General features: G+C 42.1%; 1 protein-coding gene across 5 annotated transcripts in view; it reads right to left on the bottom strand.

Moving 5' to 3' along the window:
- The window catches only part of LOC109875836 (semaphorin-6D), a 131259-nt gene extending 117052 nt beyond the window's left edge, over positions 1 to 14207 (bottom strand). For 3 of the 5 annotated variants that reach the window (XM_031788624.1, XM_020468255.2, XM_031788620.1), the window contains exons 1-2: positions 14015 to 14207; positions 7548 to 7617 (exon numbers count right to left, since the gene is read on the bottom strand). The gene's annotated coding sequence lies outside the window, so the exon portion shown is untranslated. The remainder of the gene's footprint in view (positions 1 to 7547; positions 7618 to 14014) is intronic. The other 2 variants (XM_031788623.1, XM_031788621.1) reach the window with 2 other exon arrangements.
- Positions 14208 to 24223: the final 10016 nt, after the last annotated feature.

Raw genomic sequence — 24223 nt, forward strand, 5'->3', positions numbered from 1 at the left:
AGCACCAAGATTCTTCCTAGAACTGTCCGCCCGGCCAAACTGAGCAATCGGGGGAGAAGGGCTCGGTCAGGGAAGTGACCAAGGACCTGATCGGAGCTCTGAAAGAAAGACATCCTCTGTGGAGATGGGAGAACCTTCCAGAAGGACAACCATCTCTGCAGCACTTCGCCAATCAGGCCTTTATGGTAGAGTGGCCAGGCGGAAGCCACTCCTCTGTAAAAAGGCACATAACAGCCCGCTTGGAGTTTGCCAAAAGGCACCTAAAGGACTCTCAGACCAGGAGAAACAAGATTCTTGGTCTGATGAAACCAAGACTGAACTCTTTGGCCTGAATGCCAAGCGTCACGTCAGGAGGAAACCTGGCACCATCCCTATGGTGAAGCATGGTGGTGGCAGACTGAGAGACTAGTTAGGATTGAGCCAAAGATGAATGGAGCAAAGTACAGACAGATCCTTGATGAAAACTTGCTCCAGAGCGCACAGGACCTCAGACTGGGCGAAGGTTCACCTTCCAACAGGACAACGACAATTAGCACACAACAAAGACAACACAGGAGTGACATTGGGAGTAGTCTCTGAATGCCCAGCCAGGGCCCGGACTTGATGGGCAGTGACGCTCCCCATCCAACCTGAGCTTGAGGGGATCTGCAGAGAAGAATGGGAGAAACTCAAATACAGGTGTGCCAAACTTGCAACGTCATACCCAAGAAGACTTGAGGCTGTAAATGCTGCATATTTCTAAAAACCTGTTTTTGCTTTGTCATTATGGGGTATTTGAGCAGCTAACCGATCGCTGCAGCTGTACATAGTCTATTGGTAAATAGCCCACCCTTTTCACCTACCTCATCCCCGTACTGTTTCTATTTATTTACTTTTCTGCTCTTCTGCACACCAATATCTCTACCTGTACATGACCATCTGATCTTTTATCACTCCAGTGTTAATCTGCAAAATTGTAATTATTTGCCTACCTCCTCATGCCTTTTGCACACATTGTATATAGACCCCCCCTTCGTTTTCTACTGTGTTATTGACTTGTTAATTGTTTACTCCATGTGTAACTCTTTGTTGTATGCTCACACTGCTATGCTTTATCTTGGCCAGGTCGCAGTTGCAAATGAGAACTTGTTCTCAACTAGCCTACCTGGTTAAATAAAGGTGAAATAAAAAAATAAAAAATAAAAAATAAATTTTGTATTTTGTGTAGATTGATGAGGGGGGGAAACTATTTAATCCATTTTACAATAAGGCTGGAACATAACAAAATGTGGAAAAAGTCAAGGGTTCTGAATACTTCCCGGATGCACTGTATGATGCAACAAACAGCATTGTTGTCTGAAAAGCATCTAAACAATGTTTTGTTCTGATGGGAAATAAATGTCTTCACAACTTTATTCCACAATCTCACCTTTTATTGTAAAAGATACATGTGAACGTCATCATCTAAGCATCACACGGAACTTCCACAACCAAACTCATTTCATAAACCAGTCTAAATAACAGGCTGCGCCGAGAGAGGGGGAAAAAAAATCTAAACATTAGCGACCTAACAGCTAGACTTGTTTACAATGTACCACAGCTCTTATGAGCCCAAGGGAGAAATGTAATATTGTTTAGAAAATAAGTGTGTGTCAGCTAAGCTAACAGCAGCTAAATGCTTTATGATGGCAGCCATGTTTGTTTGTTTATGTTTTTTATTTTTATTTCACCTTTATTTAACCAGTTAGGCTAGTTGAGAACAAGTTCTCATTTGCAATTGTGACCTGGCCAAGATAAAGTGTAGCAATTCGACACATACAACAACACAGAGTTACACATGGAATAAACAAAACATACAGTCAATAATACAGTAGAACAAAAGAAAACAAAAAGTATATATACAGTGAGTGCAAATGAGGTAAGTTAAGGAAATAAATAGGCCATGGTGGCGAAGTAATTACAATATAGCAATTAAACACTGAAATGGTAGATCGGCAGAAGATGAATGTGCAGATAGATACTGGGGTGCAAAGGAGCAAAAATAAATAAATAAATACCAGTATGGGGATGAGGTAGGTAGATAGATGGGCTGTTTACAGATGGGCTATGTACAGGTGCAGTGATCTGTAAGCTGCTCTGACAGCTGGTGCTTAAAGCTAGTGACGGAAGATGTGAGTTTTGCAATTCGTTCCAGTCATGGGCAGCAGAGAACTGGAAGGAAAGACGACCAAAGGAGGAATTGGCTTTGGGGGTGACCAGTGAGATATACCTGCTGGAGCGCGTGCTACGGGTGGGTGCTGCTATGGTGACCAGTGAGCTGACTTTACCTAGCAGAGACTTGTAGATAACCTGTAGCCAGTGGGTTTGGCGACAAGTATGAAGCGAGGGCCAGCCAACGAGAGCATACAGGTCGCAATGGTGGGTAGTGTATGGGGCTTTGGTGACAAAACGGATGACACTGTGATAGACTGCATCCAGTTTGTTGAGTAGAGTGTTTGAGGCTATTTTATAGATGAAATCACCGAAGTCGAGGATCGGTAGGATGGTCAGTTTTACGAGGGTATGTTTGGCAGCATGAGTGAAGGATGCTTTGTTGCGATATAGGAAGCCGATTCTAGATTTAATTTTGGATTGGAGATGCTTCATGTGAGTCTGGAAGGAGAGTTTACAGTCTAACCAGACACCTAGGTATTTGTAGTTGTCCACATATTCTAAGTCAGAACCGTCCAGGATAGTGATGCTGGACGGGTGAGCAGGTGCGGGCAGTGATCGATTGAATAGCATGCATTTAGTTTTACTTGCGTTTAAGAGCAGTTGGAGGCCACGGAAGGAGAGTTGTTTGACAAGCAAAAACTCCCTAATCCCAGAATGCCATTCACTATAAGATGCAAATAAACAAAGTCAAAGTTGGTTGCACCTATTGCCCAGAAAATAGTTAGTTCGGCCACTTTTCAGCATATTACAAATCTTCAATGTACTTGTTACAGTGTATACCAGAACCAGAGCACATGACTTGACAAGTCGTTTACAGTTTGATAAATCACAAAGCAAATAAAATGTTATCACCTCACAGATCATCACCCCAAATACAAGCCTATTGCCTAGCCTAACCGTAGAGAGAAAGCTAAACAGCGTTGCCAGATTTGGGTGAAACCATTTTAAGGGGGTTTGTTGAGGATTTCAAGTGCATAGGGGATAGAAATGGGGGAAGTTATCGTGGGGGTATATGACGCAGTAAATATTAATATTACGGGGGATTTAATCATAAATGGGTGGCAAACACAGGAAAGTTTATAAGTTAAATAAAAATAAAACACCTGGAAAGGGGTGTCTAAATTGGAAACCCTGAGTAATGATAGATTGTAACTAAGTCAATCGGGTGAACCATCCCCTTTACCTCATTTTGTTATATCTTTGGTCTGACAGACGACAACCAGAGTGCATTGTATGACATCAACAAACATGGTGCCACAAATAGCTGGCATTTTGCTTAGCATTGGCTCATCATAAATCAGTACAACCTTCCAAAAAGTATTTTATACACATCATATGTGTCCATTACAATCTATGCAAGAATCAGAATGCATGATTTGTCACCAGTACTTGAAAACATGTGAATGAAACAGTAAATACATGATGCTCCATACATACTTACGGTGTGCTACAGTAGAAACAACACGATATACAGAAACTATAATGATAACATAATAAGGTACTTACTTTGATAGGAACACACACATGTCCAAAGTTATTATTAGCAGGGAAAACAACAAGAAGGCAATGCCGGACACCAGCCGGAAAATGTGCCAGGGGGAAAAAGTTTGGGCAAGTTATGTTCTGACTGGAGATGCGCAAATGCCTGCGTACTTGTTCTCGGAAAACACTGGGGAAGTGCTTGGGCTCTCGTCAAAGACAGCTCAGTAAATCCTCAAACATAAATTGTCCGCAATAGTTAAATAGGCTACTTCTGTGTGAATTAACGAGGAGGCGGAACACACCTCAAACTGTTGTTCGAAAATAAAACTTGTTAGAAAATCATTTGAAACTGACAAGTTGTATCATAGCCTATAGATCCTTTTGCAGGCAGCGTGCCTTGGTTTTGGAACAGTGAGTGCATTCTGACATTAAGCACATTAAGCACACAAAAACTCACACTGGGGCGACCGTTAGAGATGTTTGAAACTCACACGTGAAAAGGTTAATTAAGTCATTTGGGGAGAGTGTGCTGGGTTCGTGGATCGCGACATTAGGTCAAAGCTAGCTAGTGAGTGGCAAACTGTGAAAGAAGTCTTCCGATAGATTTCCAGAAATGTTTTCATCGCATGCAGCAGGGAGAATCATAGGGAGTTGACACAGGCATGCGGAGATTACCGCTGAGCTACAACACTAGGCGTCAACCGAAATCCCCGACCATGAAGACGGAGCAGCATTTCACAGATCCTTAATTTCTACAGGAGGCAATTGCATCATGGTATTTATATACTCTGACATGACTTTACACTGGGCAGAGACGCGTTGCTGCCGAATTGGACAAACTATCATCTCTTACCAAATACAGGCCTATAGCAATGCTAAAAGCAAAACACTATAAAGATCTGGCTTTCTGTTCCTCCCACGTAATGCAATAAAAATAGTGTTATGGATCTGTGTGGACAGAACCAATAATAGGGCAATAGAATAGAGTGGAAGAGATTAGGAAATTGTGGGAGAAATTTGGAGATAGATTGAAAAACTGGTGGGACAAGAGAAGAAGAGGAGAGATAAAAGTTTATGATGTGAGAAGAGGTAGGGCTGTCAGTCAATAAATAATATAATAATACTCATAGGAAAGGTTTTCATCTTCAGCTCACAATCTGTGGATAATACACGTTTAGAAAGGTTCAAACTTTTTGTCAAACATCACAGCACAATTGAAAGATTTATGGCACATAGAAACCAAACGAGGGTGGTCTATGGTGATAGGTGGGATGGGCTGAGAGTGGCTGAGGGGGTGGGATTAAAGAGCTGATGTTTGGTAATGTATTATTGTTATGTGACTGCTTTATATAAAAGTATGTAAAAATATATGTATATGTAGCAAATAAAGGTGTAAAAAAAAAAACGATGATATTTGTCCTCCGAAGAGGGGTGGTGGTGGAGGGTTTAATAAAAACTAAAGAGTAGGGCTGGTTAAATTCCAGAGAACTCGTGATACAATAATAACACGATAGTCTATATGTATTGTGATTCTCACGGTTCAAAATGTATTGCGATTCAAAACTGAGATTTTATTGCAATTTGATGTATATGTCTGCTGCAGAGAGACAAGAAAGAGCATAATAACATTTGTTTTTATCAGTCATGGAAATAAAAAAGTGCTGAAAACATGTTGGCTCACTATTTAAAAAGAAGAAGACGTTTTATACCCTTCCCCAAATATACAGTTGAAGTTGGAAATGTCCATACACTTAGGTTGGAGTCATTAAAACTCATGCAATTTTTCCAACAATTGTTTACAGACAAATTATTTCACTTATAATTCACTGTATCACAATTCCAGTGGGTCAGAAGTTTACATACACTAAGTTGACTGTGCCGTTAAACAGCTTGGAAAATTCCAGAAAATGTCAAAGCTTTAGAAGCTTCTGATAGGCTAATTGACATCATTTGAGTCAATTGGAGGTGTACCTGTGGATCCATTTCAAGGCCTACCTTCAAACTCAGTGCCTCTTTGCTTGACATCATGGGAAAATCAAAAGATATCAGCCAAGACCTCAGAAAAATTATTGTAGACCTGCACAACACCTGAAGGTACCACGTTAATCTGTACAAACAATAGTATGCAAGTATAAACACCATGGGACCACACAGCCGTCATACTGCTCAGGAAGGAAGTGCGTTCTGTCTCCTAGAGATGAACGTACTTTGGTGCGAAAAGTGCAAGTCAATCCCAGAACAACAGCAAAGGACCTTGTTGAGATGCTGGAGTAAACCGGTACAAAAGTATCTATATCCACAGTAAAACAAGTTCTGCATCGACATAACCTGAAAGCCGCTCAGCAAGGAAGAAGCCACTGCTCCAAAACCACCATAAAAAAAAGCCAGAATACAGTTTGCAACTGCACATGGGGACAAAGATCGTACTTTTTGGAGAAATGTCCTCTGGTCTGATGAAACAAAAATAGAACTGTTTGGCCATAATGACCATCGTTACGTTTGGAGGAAAAAGGGGGATGCTTGCAAGCCGAGGGAACACCATCCCAACCGTGAAGCATGGGGGTGGCAGCATCATGTTGTGGGGGTGCTTTGCTGCAGGAGGGACTGGTGCACTTCACAAAATAGATGGCGTCATGGGGTAGGAAAATTATGTGGATATAGTGAAGCAACATCTCAAGACGTCAGTCAGGAAGTTAAAGCTTTGTCGCAAATGGGTCTTCCAAATGGACAATGACCCCAAGTATACTTTCAAAGTTGTGGCACAATGGCTTAAGGACAACAAAGTTCAGGTATTGGAGTGGCCATCACAAAGACCTCAATTCTATAGAAAATGTGTGCAGAACTGAAAAAGTGTGTGCGAGCAAGGGGGCCTACAAACCTGACTCAGTTACACCTGCTCTGTCAGGAGGAATGGGACAGAATTCACCCAACTTATTGTGGAAAGCTTGTGGAAGGCTACCCGAAATGTTTGATCCAAGTTAAACAATTTAAAGGCATTGCTACCAAATACTAATTGAGTGTTTGTAAACTTCTGACCCAAGGTGAGTGTGATGAAAGAAAACAAAGCTGAAATAAATCATTCTCTACTATTATTCTGAAATTTCACATTCTTAAAATAAAGTGGTGATCCTAACTGACGTAAAACAGGGAATTTTTACTAGGATTAAATGTCAGGAATTGTGAAAAACTGAGTTTAAATGTATTTGGCTAAGGTGTATGTAAACTTCCGACTTCAACTGTATGTTCCAACAGGACAATGACCCCAAGCATACAGCCAAAGCAATGCTGGAATGGCTTTAGAACAAGAATGTGAAATCTCTTGAGTGGCCCAGCCAAAGCCCATACTTGAATCTCATTTCAAATCTGTGGAAAGACTTGAAGATTGCTGTTCACCGCCGCTTCCCATCAAATGTAAGAGCTTGAGAAAATCTGCAAGGAAGAATGGGAGGAAATCCCCAAATCCAGATGTGCAAAGCATACCCAAGACAACTCAAAGCCGCAATCACCACCAAAGGTGCTTCTACAAAGTATTGATTCAGGTGTGAATACTTATGTAAATTAGATCTGTAATTCATCTAAAATAAAATTGACTAAAAACATGTTTTCACTTTGTCATTATGGGGTATTGTGTGTAGATGGGGAAGAAAAAATCTATGTAATCAATTTTGAATTCAGGCTGTAACAGAACAAAATGTGGAATAAGTCAAGGCGTATGAATACTTTCTGAAGGCACTGTTACTGTATCGATTTACCCCCATCTTTAGAGGAGAGAGGGAAAGGAGACAAAGAGAGGAGAAAACATGAAGTAAGATAAGAACGAGGAGCAGATACTAGAGGCACTTGAAGGGGAAGGCTATTTCAGCACTCATTACCTCTGGGGGCATTAGGAGCGATGGGCCTTTGAGGACCTCTCCACCGGCGACACAATTCAGGAGCCAAAGTCTGGAAAAGAGACAGCCAGGAAATAAAAATCACACCCTCGACAAAACAGCCCATTTCTCAGGGTGCTTCTGCGTCTGCAGGCCATCAGTGAGGGGGACACAATCTTTGAATGAAATGGAAAAAAGCTACGATGGCGGGGTCATATTTAGCCATCATGGGCTGGTGAGCAGAACCCAACTCGGCTGGTGAATGTTGAGGCTACTAATGACGTGGGACTTTTACAGAAGTGGGACTTTTACAGATCCTCTGGAGTTACAGAGTGGAGCAACATACTAGACGTAACAGATTGATACAGATACTAGGCCAAAAAGACCCATGCGCACAAAGCAACTGTACATCAGGCGGAATGACAATCACACAGGCCTGTGCTCACTTCTTAGTGACCACACTATAATAGTTGTGGCTGCTTCACGTGATGCATTGTTGTCTCTACCTTCTTGCCCTTTGTTCAGTTGTCTGTGCCCAAAAATGTTTGTACTATGTTTTGTGCTGCTACCATGTTGTGCTGCTACCAAGTTGTTGTCATGTTGTGTTGCTGCCATGCTATGTTGTCATCTTAGGTAGTGTTGTGTTGTCTCTCTTGTCATGATGTGTGTTTAGTCCTATATTTTTAATCCCAACCCCCATCCCAGCAGGAGGCCATTTGCCTTCTGGTAGGTCGTCATTGTAAATAAGAATTTGTTCTTAACTGACTTGCCTAGTTAAATATCATTAAAAATATATATATATATTACATATACTGCTCAAAAAAATTAAGGGAACACTTAAACAACACAATGTAACTCCAAGTCATCACACTTCTGTGAAATCAAACTGTCCACTTAGGAAGCAACATTGATTGACAATACATTTCACATGCTGTTGTGCAAATGGAATAGACAGGTGGAAATTATAGGCAATTAGCAAGACACCCCCAATAAAGGAGTGGTTCTGCAGGTGGTGACCACAGACCACTTCTCAGTTCCTATGCTTCCTGGCTGATGTTTTGGTCACTTTTGAATGCTGGCGGTGCTTTCACTCTAGTGGTAGCATGAGACACCAGTACACCAGGAGACGTGAAGGAGGCCGTAGGAGAGCAACAACCCAGCAGCAGGACCGCTACCTCCGCCTTTGTGCAAGGAGGAGCAGGAGGAGCACTGCCAGAGCCCTGCAAAATGACCTCTAGCAGGCCACAAATGTGCATGTGTCTGCTCAAACGGTCAGAAACAGACTCCATGAGGGTGGTATGAGGGCCCGACGTCCACAGGTGGGGGTTGTGCTTACAGCCCAACACCGTGCAGGACGTTTGGCATTTGCCAGAGAACACTAAGATTGGCAAATTCGCCACTGGCGCCCTGTGCTCTTCACAGATGAAAGCAGGTTCACACTGAGCACATGTGACAGACGTGACAGAGTCTGGAGATGCCGTGGAGAACGTTCTGCTTTCTGCAACATCCTCCAGCATGACCGGTTTGGCGGTGGGTCAGTCATGGTGTGGGGTGGCATTTCTTTGGGGGCCTGCACAGCCCTCCATGTGCTCGCCAGAGGTAGCCTGACTGCCATTAGGTACCGAGATGAGATCCTCAGACCCCTTGTGAGACCATATGCTGGTGCGGTGGGCCCTGGGTTCCTCCTAATGCAAGACAATGCTAGACCTCATGTGGCTGGAGTGTGTCAGCAGTTCCTGCAAGAGAAAGGCATTGATGCTATGGACTGGCCTGCCCGTTCCCCAGACCTGAATCCAATTGAGCACATCTGGGACATCATGTCTCGCTCCATCCACCAAAGCCACGTTGCACCACAGACTGTCCAGGAGTTGGCGGATGCTTTAGTCCAGGTCTGGGATGAGATCCCTCAGAAGACCATCCGCCACCTCATCAGGAGCATGCCCAGGCGTTGTAGGGCGGTCATACAGGCATGTGGAGGCCACACACACTACTGAGCCTCATTTTGACTTGTTTTAAGGACATTACATCAAAGTTGGATCAGCCTGTAGTGTGGTTTTCCACTTTAATTTTGAGTGTGACTCCAAATCCAGCCCTCCATGGGTTTATAAATTTGATTTCCATTGATCATTTTCGTGTGATATTGTTGTCAGCACATTCAACAATGTAAAGAAAAAATATTTAATAAGAATATTTCATTCATTCAGATCTAGGATGTGTTATTTTAGTGTTCCCTTTATTTTTTGAGCAGTGTATACACACACACACACACACACACACACACACAAGCTACTCATCCAAGCTACACACGCCATAAATCGAATACAACACAAGCATTGTTATATCTTTCACCCTCACACACAAATACATAGACTCACAGAACACATACACACAATCTCACCAGAAGCTTCCCACTCTGAGAACATCCCACATCCTGCTCTTCTAATTCACTCATCTCAAATCGACAAGCACCATGTCAACAACGCAACTGGCTAGATCCAGTTCCCCTGTCATGGTGCTACGGCTCTCCAGCCGTAACCTCACCACTCCCACTGTGTCACCCTCAGTCACAGCAGAGGGACGGGGAGACGGCACTGCACTCAGAGGGGCGGTTTCACATCCAAGCTGAGATAAGCCTGTTTAGGTTGTGTGCTGGATATTCAGGCAGGCAGATACAACTGTGCATGTTAATGCTTTTATAACCACGCAGACAAAACACTGTAGAGGTTCCATGCTGATTAGGCCTAGACTTTGTGTACGTGCAAACACATTCAATGCAGTACTGATGTTTTTCAACCTTTGTCGGAGCCATGTTTAAACATTAGCGAAGACAGAATATGGCATGATCCGTGTGCTCAAATACAGCTACATACACAACACTGATTTCCAGCTACATGAAGTTATCTGTCAACAAAAGCCCACTAAATAGATGCAAACATTACACACAAGCAGAGGTATAATAGCTCGAGCCATCTGGAAACCTATTAATTGCTAGCGAGATAGAGATGTTGAAATTAATGAAGCCACACGCTAAAGAGACAACTCTCACTAAGGGGGAACGGGATCGACGTAACACCAACTACAGACAACTGTCAAGTACTCTTTCTCTTTTAATTTTTTTTGTGGTATCCAATTTGTAGTTACAGTCTTGTCCCGTCGCTGCAACTCCTGTACGGACTTGGGAGAAGTGAAGGTCGAGAGCCATGCGTCCACCGAAACACGGCCTTGCCAAGGCGCACTGCTTCTTGACACACTGCTCACTTAACCCGGAAGCCAGTCACAACAATGTGTCTGAGGAAACACCGTACAACTGTCAACCAAAGTCAGATACAGTAGCAGGTGCCCGGCCCGCCACAAGGAGTCTCTACAGCGCGATGGGACAAGGAAATCACAGCAAGCCAAACACTCCCCAAACCCGTGCGACGCTGCGCCAAATTGTGCGCCGCCTCATGGGTCTACCGGTAACGGCCTTAGACCATTGCGCCACAAGAGAGGCCTTGAATTCTCTTTTAAGTGAGGTAAAATCTTTGAGGCCCATTTTCCTTTATAACAAAAAAAAAGAGATGTGTTTCGATGATGCAACGACACCGATGGTTTTGTTGTGGCGCCAGTTAACGACACCCTTGAGGTTGTGAACCCAAACTCCTAATTACCAGTTAGCCAATTAAGGCTGTCGCCAAAACCTAGAGCGAGTGCCAGAAAACTGGCTTCAGTTCAGTTAGATCAGCTGTTCACAACACTGATTCACTGATCTACAAATCAACTGCCTGAGCACCTGAGGTCTACTGTGATGGTGCTGAGGTGTAGGGTAGAGACCTGGTAAGGGAGAGATTTGTGGTAGGCCCACCGATATGCTGTGGCAGTGATGGAGGGATCTTAGTAGAGCAAGGCCACCGATTCACAGCATCAGTAACTTCATCAGTCATGCACCAGGTGACACGCACACAGCGAATACATATGCACACAGATGCAAGCCAAAAATGAAACTGTGCTTTCATTTACACGCACACACACACACACACACACACAGCGAATTACAGGGGGCCTAAACCCCCCTGAAATGAAAGAGGAATCTAAATGCAAAGTCCATCTTTGGGGAGGGGTCTCCAAATAATGCAATTTACTGCTACAGTGATAAATATTAAAATAAAAGTTTATTCTAAATTAACAAACACCCCCACATCTCTGACATGGTTTTAAAAAATACATTTCCCATGTGCACTTGTCATCCTGGGCACTTGTCATCCTGGGACAGTCCCGTATTTCAGCCCCTTTTCAGGTTTCTCAACTTGACTTTTTACAAAAACATATCAACTAATTCGGGCTACATGAGTGTAGGTCTAATGAAAATCGCAGAATCTCACTTGACTTGTTGTTTTGTAACCAATGTCTCTTTCTAGTCATCAAATGGGCATGTGCCCAGTACACTGTTCAGATGCTGGAAGTCTTTTGGAGTGAACTTGTGCAGGTAGTGGTTTGTTTGACAATCAGATGAAAACATCATGACTGGTTGTGTTCATGCCACAGGTTTACCATTTAATGACATGCCTTTTTCCCATGAAACAAATAAAGTCCCCCCCCCCCCCCGGATGTCACGGTATAATTCACACACAAACACACAGCACAGGCTGCTGGCTCCAACACAGCATCCTGCTGAGGTGAGATATGATGGCTAAATTTAGGTGAGATATGATGGCTAAGCATGGGGTTGACACATGATTGCTCTCTCCTCCAGAGAATGGGCAGTGTGGTCCATTACAGTAGCCCGAGTGCATTGAAGCCTAGAAGATCTTATACAATTTTAACAGTGCATAAATGTTTCAGATAGCTCTGTCCAAAGATAACATTTCTCTTCTACTTCAGGTTGCCAACTGCAGAATTATGTGTAAGTGAGCATTCATTTAGTAGCCTGCTGTCTACTTCATTTACACTGAACTTTGTTGAGCTTGAAATAAGTCTTTCCATGTTACAATTGCATAATATATTTATGTAGGCCTATGCCCAAATGCAAAAGACAGATGATTTGAAGCATTGGCATAATAGCGTGAAGACAAAAGATGCTAAAAATATTTGCGGGAAAGACAATGCGCAAGTCAATTAACCACCTGAAGAGAGCAAGCAAATTCGATTATATTGCCCCTTATCTGCCAAAACAATTGTCATACAATCTGTTACCGCGTGAAGGCATTGTTTGAATACATGCATAAAAATGTGCTAATTTGGACTGTGTTTTTGCAGGCAATTGCAGATGGCCAGACGTCACGGAGTACTAAATCGCTAAATCCGGTATTTTGATTGTGAACCAGTACGGTGAGGGAAACGGATTAGGACAAAAGGCGAGTCCCGCGGCAGAGATTTCAGGGGAAATAATAGGCGCATGGCAACCGGGGGTTCAGTAGAAAATCTTTCCTATGGTTGTCTTGTGTAATAACATTATTGTTACCACCCGTCTGTGTGTTTAAACAGGATTTTTATTAAAAAAATATCAAGTTAGTTTTTTTTAAATGGTAGGCGTATGACTAGAATATATATATATATATATATATATATATATATATATATATATATATATATATAAACGATCGTTTTTTTAAAGATACAACTACAACATAATTTACATAACCTGCACAAAGCATTTCATAACTAATATGATAAACTTTGAAAGCCTCAAAATAAGGAATGGCTATTGACTACAATTCACTAAAACGAGAGGTAGGCTTTGAAAGCCTCAATATAAGGAATTATTATTATCTACAATTCACTAAAATGATAGATAGGCCTATACGTCACTTCAAGTTGACGACTTTATAGGCTAAAGCAACATTACACAGTTGACGCTTTCGATATTGTGTCAATTCTATTTATCGTGCACTGACAACCCTGTGAAGTTGCCCCCATCGATATTCATTGATGATTTAGGGTAGAATGATGCGACGGACATTTATGGGCAACTATGACTATGACCCCGCACCCTTTCAACTAGCTGGAGAAATAATTTGACATAAATTATAATCACAAACTACAATAGTGACCATCAATCTGGCAAGTTATCAAGTGCCCTAGAAAAATAAATATACAACCTGGAAAATACTAACCTAATCAAATAGGCTACCATGTAGCATAACAATAAAGGATGCATGCTACAAATCGGTCACTAGAATAAATGCAATGTTTTTCTCATTCAAATGTTTAATTTGACACCTTGTGTGACAGCTCTTTAATTGAGATCTCAGACCTGTCAAACCAGAAAGTCGCAGTCATGTCGCCAAGTCGTGGGATGAAGGTTGTCGACATTTACTTCGCAAATTCAGTTCAGTGGGTTTGCAAAGACCGACAACCCAGAACATACAACATAATGGTCCGCATGAGGACTGACTTTTCAAACATTTGAACCAAACCAAATGTACAGAGGGAGCAGATGCAGATTGTCGGCAGCAACATATACCGCACAGGGGCGACAACAAGGAATTTACCTTATCTCCAAAATAAATTCCGCGAGATATTTCCGAGGGAAATAGTCCAAAATTCAGCAAGCGTATTGACGAAGAGGTAACAGTCTGAAAATAATCACTATTTCACTCCTAGAACGTCGTAATTCCCAAGACGCACGCTGTTGAGTTTGCATTGACTATACACTGAAACAGGCGGAGATCTACCCAGGCGCGCGACTGTCGTCTCGTCCAGGACACACCCTCCTCGTTTGCATGAAAGACCCTTACGGCCAATTAAGGGTCGCAGCACCGTAGACTACGCAGCTGGCACCTCCCACACCGTTCAAACCACGGTCCAGACTTCAGACCCCAGTCCAGACTGTAAACATAAAATGGTTCTGAGAATGGTTTTTCCCTTTCTTTTTATCACTGTTTCGAATTATCTCTCTCTCTCCGCGTGAGTGTGTGTGTGTGAAATCAACAATAGGGTAAATAATGAACTCAAACATGAAGCATCTTATTATGATAAGCATGTACTATGATATACCATGTCATCTTATTATGATATGATAAGAATAAGGATAGTTGCAAGCAAGTAGGAATAACCAGCAACAATATTAGACAGAAGAAAAATGCCTAATTGTGCATTGCATAGTGTTTGACCTGGCTTTCTCACTTCTCTTTTGATCAAATGGAAATCCAATCTACTTCGACCATAACACATTCTCTCCCTATGCCATGAATATATGTGAGGCCTTGCACAGTCTCACTTGGAGGGTTTTTATCGAACACTTAGGTACACACCTTGAGAACTGAGTCATTAAGTGGTATTATTCTACATTTTAAACTATAGTCCCAAACCTTGTTTTTCCAGCAATCAAAGCATTTAGAGCCCACCGCTCAACTCCCAATTCAATCTCAGGGATCAATGTCCCAATGTCCCCGGCTGATTTTCCTGCCACCTCCATTTTCCATTTCCCAACAACCTCTGGTGAAACAGCAAGAAATGACGTGCCCTTTAGCCCCATGCTGAACCCACTTTGCGGCATTCAAAGTCAGCCGATAATTTCAACAAAAGTTAATCATTCAAATGTCATTGTCTTTTCTCCAGAGTAATTACATGTAAAGACGCGGTTTATCCAGAGTGAGACAAATACCTCTGTTTTTTTTGTTTTGTTTTTACCAGAGCCACACTATGTAGAAAAAAAATAAAAAAAATAGGCCTATTTATTATGAGAAATGTTGTATCCTGGGAAATATTGGTTTATTTGTCGAAGTCAAAGCTACTGTTAAATGATTATACCGTAGTCTTATGATGTTGATTTCCCCTTCCTCTCTCCATGGTGCTGTCTATTCATAAAAAGGGAATGTTGTTATGTGGACCCCGATGCAGTGTTTGTATTGCATTGTTAACCCAAGCATGTAGGATCAGCGTCCATTTCATAATTGAGTTATCCAGACTGATGGACATGTTTGTGAATGTAAATTTAACACAAGTGCCAATAAGGTAGGAGAGCCATTTGCAGGCGCCGCTAATGGTATCAGTGACAGGAGAGAGATGACTGTGTTTTGTCAAAGCCACCAGACCATAAACTATCAGCAGCAGCCGGAGAGGGGGGGGGGGGGAGAGAGAGAGTGAAAAAGAGAGCGAGAGAGAGGGGGAGAGAGAAAGCGAGAGAGAGAGAGAGAGAGAGAGAGCGAGAGAGAGAGAAAGAGAGAGAGAGAGAAAGAAAGAGAGGGGGAGAGAGAGCGAGAGAGAGAGAGAGAGAGAAAGAGAGGGGGAGAGAGAGAAAGAGTAAATATCTATCTGATGATCTGAATGCACTCTGAAAATGACAACCTGAAACCTTGTAGTGTCCATTGGTATTTACAAATTGCCTGTATTTTAACAATGAAAGTGAGATAATAGGATAGCCTATTTATACAAAAACTTTGTCATATGAGTGAAGCTATTACCAGAGTTAGAATTGCAGACTTGCCTGGGGGAGCCGATGGACACTCCTACAACAAATCAGGACATTCTAATAAGCAAAATAATATTAAATACATACTCATATTCTAATAAGCATTATAAACTGGGTGGTTCGGGCCCTGAATGCTGATTGAATGACAGCCGTGGTATATCAGACCGTATACCATGGGTATGACAAAACATTTATTTTTACTGTTCTAATTACGTTGCTAACCAGTTTATAATAGCAATAAGGCACCTCGGGGGTTTGTGGTATATGGCCAATATACCACGGCTAAGGGCTGTATCGAAGCACACTGCATTGCGTTGTGCATAAGAACAGCCCGCAGCCGTGGTACATTGGCCATATACCACACCCCCTCGTGCCGTATTGCTTAATTAGAGCACCCCAAGAGTCAATGATACATCAACACATTGGTTACTGGTTAGTGTCACAGAGGTGGTTCGGTGAACTATGCTCATGTGATGATGAGTAACCTTGCTTGATGAGAAGACGTGTGTTAGCTCCATGAGCTAATGCCTTTGCTTTAGTTCAGCATGCTAACACAGTCTTGTGGTGCATTGGCCACATTAGCCCACATTATATCATGAATGTTGATTCAGTAAGTAAATTAAATGCTCAACATTCATTGAGTGCATTCTGTTCTGCTCCAAGTGGGGCTCAACCAGCTGTACAACAATTCACACTACTCAAAGCCAACTGTCTAAGTCAACAGTGTAAGACACTATTCTGTCACTCCATGAATGACAGTTGGCTTTAGGTCTCAGGGAAGGTGACATCAGCCAACATGCTACAGACAAGTTTCATATCCATCACACATGCTCACTGGGCACCAAAATCTGGCAACACAAATAACATCCCATTGCATTTTGCCAAGGCAAACAGGTAGAGGGACTTGATCATTATGAGCCCCAAAACTTGCTAACTTCACTGTCTCTAGTTTCTGGGATTGCTAAAGCGATAGAGATGGTGATTATTTGATGGTGATCATTATATCTCTCCCTGACCAGTGGGGCACTCAGTCAGCATTTCTCTGGACCATCAACATAATTAATCAAGATCCATACGTTTATTGATCAAATAAAATAAGATGTTTCGTCACAAACAGCACATAAGTGCAGTGAAACATTAATAGACTATGTGATCAACATGATTTGGAACAAATCAATGGTTTACGGTTTATGCAATTGACTTTAACCCTAATGAAGGACTTTAGCAAGTGTTGACTAACACAAGTCAGCAAACTCTATGACCCTGCATGAACTTGAATTTCCATCAACTTTTCTCCAAGGTCCTGCTACATGGAGATGAATGTTCTCAGTTATATTTTTTGTTTTAATTTAACCTTTATTTAACTAGTCATGTCGGTTAAGAACAAATTATTATTTACAATGACGGCCTACCCCGGCCAAACCCTAACCTGGACGACGTGGGGCCAATTGTGCGCCGCCCTATGGGACTCCCAATCACGGCCGGTTGTGATACAGCCTGGAATTGAACCAGGGTCTGTAGTGATGCCTCTAGCACTGAGATGCAGTGCCTTAGATCGCTGTGCCACTCGGGTGCCCAATATCAGCCCCCCCCCCCCCCCCCCGCCCCCCTGTACACGAGACCCTAGATGGGCTGCAAATGACTCCCTATGTTTTTAAGAAAGCAATCACTAAATATTTCATGGGTGCCTTCGTTTGTTCTGTGGGAGGCGGGGGGAGGCCAGGTACAAATTCATTTTCGGGAAGGTCACCCAATCCAAATAAGACAAGTTGACACCCAACTCCCAGATGGATTACAATGAAATCCAAATTGATTGGCCTCATGTCCCAACCAAAAAGGTAGTGGAGAGGAGTCAAGGGCATAAACATAACTGTTTTAGAGAAGACACAACACATTTCTACTTGCAGAGTAGACAGACAGAAACACACACATGTTACCTGTAGCCTTTAGACTTCCGTGCATGACTGACTCGGGACATCACTTTGTTCAATAACCAACCTCGAATCTTTTTAGAACCACTTTAACCCAATGAAGTCTGTATGTTTTCTCACGCGTAGGCTTATAGATAAATAAGACACACAGTCAGACACTAGAGCGAGGAAGGGAACTGGGCGCCCCCAGAATGACATCATCAGACAGGCCGCAGACAGAGGGTGACACCGTGTTAATTAAAACACACCGGCCAATGACCCCCCCGTGTCCCTAATCCACAAATCAGAGGGGCAGGACCGCTGTCTCGCCCCCCACCCCCAGGGTCCCACCCCTTCACCCTAGCAGAGATGTCACAGTGTGCTTGGGTGTTGTTAGCCGTTCTGTTGCTAAATAAGGCTAAAGAAGCTGTCACTGCTTTTTCCTATGTACTGTATTTTAGCTTCACTCTTGCAGTGCCTTCAGAAAGTTTTCGCACCCCAATAACTATTTCCACATGTTGTGTTACCGCCTGAATTTAAAATGGATGAAATTGAGATTTTTTTTTGTCACTGGCCTACACACAATAACCCATAATGTAAAAGTGGAATTGTGTTTACAAATTAATAAAAAAATGAAAAGCTAAAATATCTCGAGTCAATACGTCTTCAACCCCTTTGTTATGGCAAACCTAAATATGTTCAGGAGTAATAATTGTCTTGGCATGTCACATAGTAAGTTGCATGGACTTACTCTGTGTGCAATGATAGTGTTTAAAATGGTTTTATAATGACTTCCTCATCTCTGCACCCCACACATACAATAATCTGTAAGGTCCCTCAGTCGAGCAGTGAATTTCAAACACATATTCAACCACAAATACCAGGGAGGTTTTCCGATGCCTCATAAAGAAGTGCACCTACTGGTAGATGGGTAAAAAAAAATACAAAAGCAGACATTGAATATATCCCTTTGAGCATGGTGAAGTTACTCATTTCACTTTGGATGGTGTATCAATACACCCAGTCACTACAAAGGTACAGGCGTCCAGAGCGGAAGGAAACCGCTCAGGGATTTCACCATGACAGGGTATAATGGCTGTGATAGGAGAAAACTGAGGATGGATCAACAACATTGTAGTAACTCGACAATACTAACCTAATTGACAGAGTGAGAAGAAGGAAGCCTGTACATAATAACACTTTTTTTTAATGCATCCTGTTTGGTACAAGGCGCTAAAGTAATACTGCAAAAAATGTGGCAAAGCAATTAACTTTTTGCCCTGAAAACAAAATGTTATATCTGGGGGGAATCCAATACAATACATTACTGAGTACCACTCTCCATATTTTCAAGCATAGTGGTGGCTGCATCATTTTATGGGCATGCTTGTAATCATTAAGGACATGGACATTTTTCAGGATAAAATATAAATGGAATGGAGCTAAGCACAGGCAAAAACCTTGTTCAGTATGCTTTCCACCAGACACAGGGAAATTAATTCACCTTTCAGCAGAACAATAACCTAAAACACAAGGCTAAATATACAGTAGAGTTGCTTACCAAGAAGAGAGTGAATGTTTCTGTGTGGCTGAGTTAGTTTGGACTTAAATCTACTTGAAAATCAATGGCAAGATCGTAAAATGGTTGCCTAGCAATGATCAAGAACAAATTTGACAGAGCTTGAAGAATTTTGAAAAGAATAATGGGCAAATGTAGCACAATCCAGGGGTGGAAAGCTCTTAGAGACTTACCCAGAAAGACTCACAGCTGTAATCATTGCCAAAGGTGCTTCTATAAAGTATTCACTCAAGATTGTGAATACTTATGTAAAGTACATATTTAATTATTTAATATTCAATACATTTGCAAAAATGTCCGACTTCTTTTTACTTTGTCATTATGGGATGGGGTGGGGTGAATACTTACACTACTGTTCAAAAGTTTGGGGTCACTTAGAAATGTCCTTGTTTTTGAAAGAAAACACATTTTTTTGTCCATTAAAATAACATCAAATTGATCAGAAATACAGTGTAGACATTGTTAATGTTGTAAATGACTATTGTAGCTGGAAACAGCTGATTTTTAATGGAATATCTACATAGGCATACAGAGGCCCATTATCAGCAACGATCACTCCTGTGTTCCAATGGCACGTTGTGTTAGCTCATCAGTTGTACTGATTAAAGAAGTAATAAAACTGCCTTCTTTAGACTAATTGAGTATCTGGAGCATCAGCAGCTCAAAATGGCTCAAAATGGCCAGCAAAATGGCAGCTCAAAATGGCCAGAAACAAAGTCCTTTCTTCTTTGACTTCCAGTTTTGCACACCAATTTCAAACAGCTGAAAATACAATATTTTTGGTTATGGACAATATATTTCACAGCGGTTTAGATGGTACAATGATTCTCTACACTATACTTATTTGTCTTGTCATTAGGCAAACTATTAGAAATTTAGCAACCAGGAAATGGCAGAGCGATTTCTGCATAGTGCATCTTTAATCCATTTTGAATTTAGACTACAACACAACAAAATGTGGAATAAGTCAATACTTTATGCAGGCACTGTATATGTTACATTTGGCATGGTGTCTGCATTCCTTTATGTTTTACAGTTCTTCAAAACAAATATATTGGATTGATAAAGTGTACATTGGAGAAGTGCAAACACTCACATTTGACTCCATTGGTCTTTCTCGCAATTTCATTATATTCCCCATGTGTTGTTTGACATCCATTGATAGTGAAATTATACTGTGAAAAACATGAGTATAATTTCAAAATGTACTGTTACACCAAAAGTAGGTTGGTGGATCTCTGTGATATAGTTGCTCCCTTGATCTAGATTCCTTTTTCAACATTCACAGTGCGTGAGTACCCTTGTATGTGGATCAGTTAACTGTCCATAGGATCCTTTGAGAGCTCTACGCAATTACAAGCATCATTCATGGGTCCCTGTATCTGACCAAAAAGATACTTAAGAACTCACTGGCTCACATGCACACCACTACTTCCTCACAGAAATAGAATGCCATTGCTCACACCTACAATGACACAAACGTCCTTCTTCTTGCATATGTACAGCAATATACTCTCCTGCTTTCATGTGTGGAGCTTTTCGAGCATGCGCACCTGCACTCTCATTCTCTCTTAGACATGTCCAGCCATGATTTGGACTACCGTTTTCATTACAGCCAGGCAGAATTATAGGTTGCGTGTCTGGAACCACTTTCTGACTGAAGTGAACTTAGGCCTACTTCTACCACAAATTATTTTTCTAAGTGGATTCTGTTGCAGTTCAATAGGCTAATTATTTTCCAACAAGACTTTTTGACTTGTCAAGTTTTACTTTTTGACGTAAACAAATGAAACGTGACAATGGCTGATGTGGATAAACCCCACGCTGTAACTCCCATACCTACTTTGACACTTCAAAGGGCAGTCACCTAACGAGTAAAGTCGTAATGTTTGATTGCCTGTTGCATTTCCCTATTCCCAAGTGTAGTTTGTTTTTATGGCCTTTTTACTGCCCCTTGTGATGTGGGTGTGAGGTATATCTCCTTGCTCAAATGATTTCCTGGATGCACCCTAAGTACAATTTTAAAAATGAGACACCTCTTATTAATCTCCCAACTTCCTGGTTTAGTAAAAGGCGAGAGCTTATTCTGGATGCATTGTCCTAGGAAGGACAAAAACAAAGTGAATCTCTCTCTCTCTCTCTCTCTCTCTCTCTCTCTCTCTACCCATTATTCACTGCAGTCAGGCCCAGAGTTGTGACATCACAAAGATAGATATTTAGGGAATACTGTGAAGTTAAAAACATTAGGTCAATCACCACATTACCGTCAATTTGAGCATGCAGACAAAAACCATGAACAAACATGTTGTCTGTCTGCAGCATAGAAATGCAAGGCATGCTGTTAGTACACTCATGAACCCTTATGACTTAAAACTGCTCATTATAGTTCCAGCCAGATAAAATGCACTATTGGTCTTTGAGACCTACAAGCTGCTTTAGGTGAAAGAGTGGCAATGATGTTTACAATCCTTGAAATTCAGCATTAGCAACATCGCCAGTTATCTTCCTCCATCAGCGCTCTCCTCATTAGGAGGCGAGGTTTGGGTACAGGCAGTGCTTCAACCTCTTTGCAACCTCTGCACCCCTTGACCCTCTGTCCCCTTCACACACTCCCAGGTTTAAACATAACCCCTTTTCCAAACCGAAGCCCGAACACCAGTCAAACCCCTCTCTCCGCATAAACCAAGTCCCCGCCACCAAGTCCTAAGACACTAACCAGATGTTTGGTTCTGGTCCAGCATGAGTTAGACAGAGAAGGGAACAGGGGGTGGGGGAGAGAGAGGAGAGAGAGAGAAGAGGACATGGAACACTCCATCTTTGTCACCTGCTTCTTGTCCTCCTTCCAGTCGCCACGCTGTCAACTGCCGTTCATTCTCCTACTGGCGATGCTATTGTTTGCTAAAGCTAGGTAGACTGAATGTGAACCAACTTCCTGGTTTAGTAAAAGGTGAGAGCTTGTTCTGGATGCACTGTCTTAGGAAAGACAAACTTTCTCTCTACCGCTACCTCGACCTCTCTCTCACACACACACCAAATCCAATTTTGTTTTAACATCTCACAGATGCTCATATGCAATAACCAACACCCCCCATTAGTTTCCCTCGGGTTCTCCCTGTTCATTTGCGAATAAGGCCATTTATTGGTTCTTTATTGTAATTCTAATCAGATTGCAGATCAGTTGGTCTACTTGCTGACGGTTTCATAATCACTGCACCATGAACCGAAAGCGGGCCTCAAACGGAACAAACTTGACAAAAAGGAAAGGTTTTCAGATGGCATTTAAGGTGACGATGATTGGGGTTTGTCATCTGCATTTGGTATGGGGGTGGAGGTGGGTGGCTGCATGGGGGTTGTGTCAGACCCAATATTATGAAATACAGCAGAGCTCAAAGCATTCTGAAATAGGTTAGAATGACTTGCAGTAATACGATTTGGTACGACCCCTAGCTGGCTCTCAGTAGTTCTCCTAAGAGAGAATGTCGCTCCCTCTGCCAACATGATATGGGCTAAAGGCTGAATCCCAACTTGAGATGCATGCGCTTAACTCAGATTTGAGCATAAATCATGCATTGACTTTCAATGGAAGACCTGTGCGAAAACTCAAGTTACGCAAACAGATCTCCAGTTAGGATTGGGGCCTATGTGATTAGCTAAGGGAGGGGTGGCAACAGAATGAAGGGTTGTCAGGAATGAAGGGTTGTTGTTACGACCCTCAGTGTTGACCTAACCCTTTGATCCACTGCTGCCCCTGACAGGACAGGAGGGGAAGCAAAACATAACCAACTCCTGGACATGTCTAAAATAATTAGGGGAGATTTGTACGCTGAATCTGTGTGTGCGTGTGTTTGTATGGCTATGTGAAACAGTCTGTTTTTCCGCCCTACAATACCTCGACCGAGCGTGAAGGATGGGATTTGAAGGCATGCAAGATCTATGACTGTTAAGAATGGAGAGACATGCGGTACCCCAATGAACGCAAACACACTTATGTGTGACATGTGTGTATATGTGAGAGAGGGAGGGAGAGAAGTGGACTCCTCTAACCAAAGTAGTCCCCTTGGTATTCACACAGAGATGCATCGCTCAAGGGATTCACTATTTCAGTGCACCTTATTTAACTTCAAGAAGACATGCGATGGAGCTGCCTTAGCATATTTCCATCTCAAGGGTCAAAAGTCAGAGCCATTTTTACCTGAATCAGCAGCATATTGTGCAGTAGTACTTATTATCTCCCACTATTCAACTGTCTTCCTTTTGGTCACACTTTCAACATTATGTATGATATGGAAAATATCAGAAAACAGCAACAAAAAAATACGTGTTCATCAAAGATGACCTTGACAACATTATTGTCAGATTGTGATAGGTGGGATGACACTCCACCACCCTTCCCTGAAGGCTAGGGATTCTTGCCAGCACACCAGGCAAAATAATTACGTCACAGTAATCTACCACATCTGACCAGACCACAGCCAACCGCTTGACCAGTGACCACCCAATACCATTTGAGGCTTAACTGGCCAAATCTTATTTGACTTTTCCAGAACATTACAAATATCTCCCAACATCTTACACAGAACCAAATCAAATCAAATCAAAATCAAAATCAAATGTATTTATATAGCCCTTCGTACATCAGCTGATATATCAAAGTGCTGTACAGAAACCCAGCCTAAAACCCCAAACAGCAAGCAATGCAGGTGTTGAAGCACGTTGGCTAGGAAAAACTCCCTAGAAAGGCCAAAACCTAGGAAGAAACCTAGAGAGGAACCAGGCTATGAGGGGTGGCCAGTCCTCT

This window comes from Oncorhynchus kisutch, linkage group LG14, assembly GCF_002021735.2.
Source record: "Oncorhynchus kisutch isolate 150728-3 linkage group LG14, Okis_V2, whole genome shotgun sequence".
NCBI classification, from domain to species: Eukaryota; Metazoa; Chordata; class Actinopteri; order Salmoniformes; family Salmonidae; genus Oncorhynchus; species Oncorhynchus kisutch.